Source organism: Engraulis encrasicolus, chromosome 17, assembly GCF_034702125.1.
Source record: "Engraulis encrasicolus isolate BLACKSEA-1 chromosome 17, IST_EnEncr_1.0, whole genome shotgun sequence".
NCBI lineage: Eukaryota > Metazoa > Chordata > Actinopteri > Clupeiformes > Engraulidae > Engraulis > Engraulis encrasicolus.
In genome coordinates this window covers 49,598,066-49,603,959 of record NC_085873.1, presented here as the reverse complement: position 1 = coordinate 49,603,959, position 5,894 = coordinate 49,598,066, and the positions used below count along the sequence as shown (strand labels likewise).

The 5,894-nt window shown below is 42.3% G+C and overlaps 1 long non-coding RNA gene across 2 annotated transcripts in view; it reads right to left on the bottom strand.

Moving 5' to 3' along the window:
* Positions 1-1,978: 1,978 nt before the first annotated feature.
* The window catches only part of LOC134467539 (uncharacterized), a 4,875-nt gene continuing 959 nt past the window's right edge, over positions 1,979-5,894 (bottom strand). Inside the window, exons 2-9 of one of the 2 annotated variants that reach the window (XR_010038616.1) lie at positions 5,191-5,301; positions 5,017-5,091; positions 4,614-4,731; positions 4,412-4,497; positions 4,008-4,099; positions 3,665-3,782; positions 3,472-3,554; positions 1,979-3,010 (exon numbers count right to left, since the gene is read on the bottom strand). This is a non-coding gene — a long non-coding RNA (uncharacterized LOC134467539). Of the gene's footprint in view, positions 3,011-3,471; positions 3,555-3,664; positions 3,783-4,007; positions 4,100-4,411; positions 4,498-4,613; positions 4,732-5,016; positions 5,092-5,190 lie in introns of both variants that reach the window. The other variant, XR_010038615.1, reaches the window with a different exon arrangement.

Genomic DNA, 5,894 nt, shown 5'->3' with positions numbered 1-5,894 from the left:
GCACCACACAAGGACACACACACACGCACACACGCACACACTCATACACACACACACACACTCTCTCTCTCTCTCTCTCTCTCTCTCTCTCTCTCTCTCTCTCTCTCTCTCTCTCTCCCTCTCTCTCTCTCTCTCTCTCTCACACGCACGCACGCACACACACACACACACACACACACACACACACACACACGAGAGCGAATGAGTGGTCTGTCAATCCGTCAGTCCATCCCAAGTCTGCCCTGAGCGAGGTCTCCCATGTTGAAGCCAATTAAGCTGCTGGCTTTGCTCTCAGTCCTACTGCCTGCTGCCCTTTCTTTCTCTCTCTCTCTCTCTCTCTCTCTCTCTCTCTCTCTCTCTCTCTCTCTCTCTCTCTCTCTCTCTCTCTCTCTCTCTCTCTCTCTCTCTCTTTCTTTCCCTCCCTCTCTCTCTCACCCCCTCTCTCTCTTTTCCTGCCTCTCTCTCTCTTTTCCTGCCTCCCTCTCTCTCTCTCTCTCTCTCTCTCTCTCTCTCTCTCTCTCCCTCTCTCACTCTCACTCTCACTCTCTCTCTCTCTCTCTCTCTCTCTCTCTTTCTTTCCCTCCCTCTCTCTCTCGTCCTCTCTCTCTCTTTTCCTGCCTCTCTCTCTCTCTCTCTCTCTCTCTCTCTCTCTCTCTCTCACTCTCTTTCTTTCCCTTCCTCTCTCTCTCGCCCTCTCTCTCTCTCTTTTCCTGCTCTCTCTCTCTCTCTCTCTCCCTCTCTCTCTCTCTTTTCCTGCCTCCCTCTCTCTCTCTCTCTCTCTCTCTCTCTCTCTCTCTCTCCCTCTTTCTTTCCCTACCTCTCTCTCTCACCCTCTCTCGCTCTTTTCCTACCTCCCTCCCTCTCTCTCTCTCTCTCTCTCTCTCTCTCTCTCTCTCTCTCTCTCTCTCTCCAACTATCTCCATCTGCCCTTTCTGTGTTCCATCAAGCTGTTAATGAAATGTAGAACTACAAGCAGTGACAGGAGGAGGGCGGGGGGTGGGGGTCAGTTGTCCCGGGCCCAGGGATAGAGGGGGGCCCCGAATCGGATCCTCATTACATTGTATCGATTAGGATTGGGGCCCTTTCAGATGTCTTTGACCCAGGCCCAGCCAAAGCTGTCAGAGGCCCTGACTACAACCTTGGCCTTTTCTAGTCCAAGTGTGTTATGACTAAAATGTATGTATATATTCAATTTATTTCATATACTAAATAAATGGAGCCACTTCAGTTTCTCAAAATGAAAGTGCATATTTCATCTCTCTCTCTCTCTCTCTCTCTCTCTCTCTTACTCTCTCCTTCCCTCTCTCTCTCTTTTTCCACCCTCTTTCTCTCTCGCCCCCCCCTCTCTCTCTCATTCTTTCTCTCTCCCTCTCTCTCTCTCTCTCTCTCTCTCTCTCTCTCTCTCTCTCTCTCTCTATCTCTCTCTCTCTCTTTCCCTCTCTCTCTCTCTCTCTCTTACTCTCTCTTTCTTCCTAGAGGACGTCCGCCAAGGTGACGGAGCACACACACACACACTCTTAAAAAGCCTGGGTCAAAAACAACCCAAATTGGGTTATTTTCTGACCCAGGCCCTGGTTCAGTATTGGGCCTACCCTTTGGCTGGGTTAAAATATTTTAACCCTCACATTGGGTCATTCCCCTAAACCAACTAAATGGGTCATTCTGACCCAATTTGTGTGTTAAAAGAACCCATTAAATGGGTCAGACCTGCTACCACATTATTGGGTCATATTGACTTCTTTGTTGGGTTCATACTTTAACCCAATATTGGGTATTTAAATTGCAAGGAGATTTACAAAAAAACAATTATGACTTAACATTATTACATTAGGGTGAAATATACCAGAATTGTTGACCAATGCATTAATTAAGATCAACTTAAAAAAACAAAATACAAGAATGCATAATATTTCAGATCTTTTTTTTTTTTATTGCTGAACAATGAAGATAATTAACAATACATTTCATAAAAGTATACTATAAAGATGCAAATCACAGCAGTGTAGCATTAACACATGATAGCATTGGAGCAATAAAACCTTAATTGAATTTACATGCATCTTTGTAGCCTCTTTGCAAAGACGGGTTATCAGCAAGACTGATCACTCATGACTGAAAAGACTCAAGTACATCATAGCAACATTGCTATGACATTACTAAGAGCCTTAAGTAACAGGTTAAAACTCAGTCATTACAATATTGGTGACAGTATAGTTCAAACATAGGCTCTGCTAAACGGGATTAAAGGAAATGGTTCAGTTTTACCAATGCACCATTTGATTTCAGTGACACTGTACAATTATAGAATTTCAAAAAAATAGTTTCACCTTACCTTTTGTATAGCACACTGTAAAACAGCACATGAAAATGTTTAACCCCTTTGCAAAGAGCCCATGTGCTTTGCACAGAGAATATGTTGCTTTTTAGCTATGAGTAAACAGGCCCGCCAGCAGGTCCATCTGCACAAACAGGCTTCTCACCGTACTTTTGGTTAATTACAAAATTTACAGTGCATCCATAACTGCGCTAACAGAGTGGAGTGAACTTTTTGTCCCCAGGTTGAAATTTGTCTTGGGCTCTACAGTCACTACATTCCATACAGTACTTACATAACCAGCATATAACAGAACATAAATAAAAAAGAACATCGGAAAAACATAGAAAACATTAAAATAAAAAACATCAAAGTGTGCACTGCATGTCAATGGCATGTCCATCCGTCATTAACAGACAAGGTATTCCCTGATGGGAGGTTATCCGAATAATACATTTCAAACACAGCATGTATTCAGTCCAAAAGAACTGACAGGGATGTCGCAACACTTAGATTGACAGTTTGTACAGGACCTTGTCTCGTGATCTGGCTTGAATGACATCACTACCCTTTCAAGGACTTAAAGTAGCTGGCTTGTAGATACTCAAGGTTCACGTAGTACATGATCTCCCAAAAGCATGGTGAAGCTGCAGGTTGCATATCCCTCATGGCGGTTCTTGGCATCTCACCATAAGTCTTGGAAAAGCAAAACAAAAGTGTTAATGATTAAGACATGGCTCTTCCATCTCAGTCATCAAAAATATGGTTTAGGGAAAAAAAAAAAAATATGTATATATACATATACATATATATATATATATATATATATATGTTATTTCTGACTTGACTGCATGTGCATTTTGGGTGCTACACGCTATGTCTGTTTTATATGTAAACAGATCATGCACTCATTAGAATGAGATGACGGACAGGGCTGGAAAAAAGAGGCTGTTGGGTCCTGACAAGCCAGTGGTAGTGAGAACAATATAATTAGATGTTGAAACTAGTAGGGATTTTCCTTTAAGGTTGTGTGTGTTTATCTGTGTTTGGTGTAGAGTGGAGTGTGCACGTGCATGTTTTGTATGTGTGTGTGTGTGTGTGTGTGTGTGTGTGCGTGCACGCATGGGCTGTTATGCATGACATAAAAAAGATCTTACTTCCTACATCCTGATGTTTGAGGATTCCTGGGATAAGTAGTGTCGCAGACCCAGCAGAGAAGACGTCCTCTTTCATTTGTGTCCTACAGCAGAAAAAGAATGAATAACTATGAGTAATAGTAATTGGGATTTTACTGTGAAATATATAGTACAACTGGCACCCATGTTTACAATTATTGGATCATACACTCACATTTCAGTGCTGGGTTCTTCCCTCGATGCAGACACAGCTTCATACACATTAAGTGGTTTTGGTGCCAGGTCATCACGTCCATCGAGGAACGACTCCGTGCCTACCGGAATGACTGTGCCTACCAGTGCACAAAGAGGAAGACAAAAAGAAAGACAACAAGTTTGAGAGTTTGGCAGACAAATAGACAGAACATACAGTAAAACGTTGCAAAATTGTCTGAAGTGACACCAGACAGTAGGCATTCCATACACATTCACAGAATCAAAGAACAATATCAGGCCAGCTCTCATTGTGTGTGTGTGCATTAACGCCTGCTGTTGTGCATTGATATAAAAAAACTTACTTCACACATGCCGATGATATCCAAGAGCTTCTTGAATAAGTAGTGTGACCGCCGACTCAGCTGAGCAGCATTCTTCTCCTTTTACTTGTGTCCTACAGCCAAAAAATAAGCAGTTATTGTGATTTCATGGTTAAAGTAATAGGCCTACAATACAGTTGACATACACATTTATCCTGAACTGCGTTGTTGGGTCCTGACAAGCCAGTGGTAGTGAGAACAATATAATTGGATGTTGAAACTAGTAGGGATTTTCCTTTAAGGTTGTGTGTGTTTATTTGTGTGTGGTGTAGAGTGGGGTGTGCATGCGCATGTTTTGTACGTGTGTGTATGAGCATATGTGTGGCGTGTGTGTGTGTGCGCGCGTGCACGCATGGGCTGTTATGCATGACATATAAAGATCTTACTTCCTACATCCTGATGTTTGAGGACTCCTCGGATAAGTAGTGTCGCAGACCCAGCAGAGCAGAAGTACTCTTCTTTCATTTGTGTCCTACAGCAGAAAAAGAATGAATAACTATGAGTATTGTAATAGTAATTGGGATTTTACTGTGAAATATATAGTACAACTGGCACCCATGTTTACAATAACTGGATCATACACTCAACATTTCAGTGCTGGGTTCTTCCCTCGATGCAGACAGCTTCATACACATTAAGCGGTTTTGGTGCCAGGTCATCACGTCCATCGAGGAACGACTCTGTGCCTACCGGAATGACTCTGTGCCTACCGGTGCCCAAAGAGGAAGACAAAAAGAAAGACAACAAGTTTGAGAGTTTGGCAGACAAATAGACAGAACATACAGTAAACCGTTGCAAAATTGTCTGAAGTGACACCAGACAGTACTGTAGGCATTCCATACAAATTCACAGAATCAAAGAACAATATCAGGCCAGCTCTCATTGTGTGTGTGTGTGTGTGTGTGTGTGTGTGTGTGTGTGTGTGTGTGTGTGTGTGCGTGCGTGCACGCGCATTAACGCCTGCTGTTGTGCATTGATTTAAAAAACTTACTTCATACATGTGCTGATGATATCCAAGAGCTTCGCCAACCCAGCTGAGCAGCATTCTTCTCCTTTTACTTGTGTCCTACAGCCAAAAAATAAGCAGTTATTGTGATTTTATTGTTAAAGTAATAGGCCTACAATACAGTTGACATACACATTTGTCCTGAACTCAGTCACTTACATCTCTCAGACAATCCAAATCGGTTTTCATCGGTTTACTTCTTCAGTGACTTAGTTCCAGCTTCTTACACATCCAGCTGTCTTGGTAACAGGTCAGAGGAAAGACGTCCATCTTATCCAGAGCATAAGAGATTTAAAAACAAAAAAACAAAAAACAAAAACAGACAAAACGTTACAGAGCTTTGCAGACACACCTTCAAAACATACAGGCAACCTAAATATATGAAAGGCTTTTGTCTCACTACTGTAGTGCACACAACAACTTTACATATTTAATTTACATTAACAAAAATATAAACCAACCAGTCTTCGGAAATACTGCACATACTACAGAGTACAATATCACACAGTCACACTAGAACTAAACGGTCTCTGGGACAACACACGCACGATTTGCGGCTGATATCAGCTATCATGCATAGCTTGTTGAAGTAGCTGTTGCCTTATTGCCTATAGAGCTCTCTAGCCACAACTTTCTTTAAAACCAGGAAACTTCCCTGTAGCGTCAACAAAGCAACAAATCCCTGCTCGTGAAAGAGAGAAATTGGCTAACTATAACCCTTCGCATTAAAGCCTTATGATTTTGGAACACAACGACAGGTGAATGTAAACAGTTCCCCACGCAGCCAGCTTCATCCGCATACGGTAATCAAACAGTTATGTAGTACACAAGCTACGACGCTAACCAAACAAGCAAAGCACATA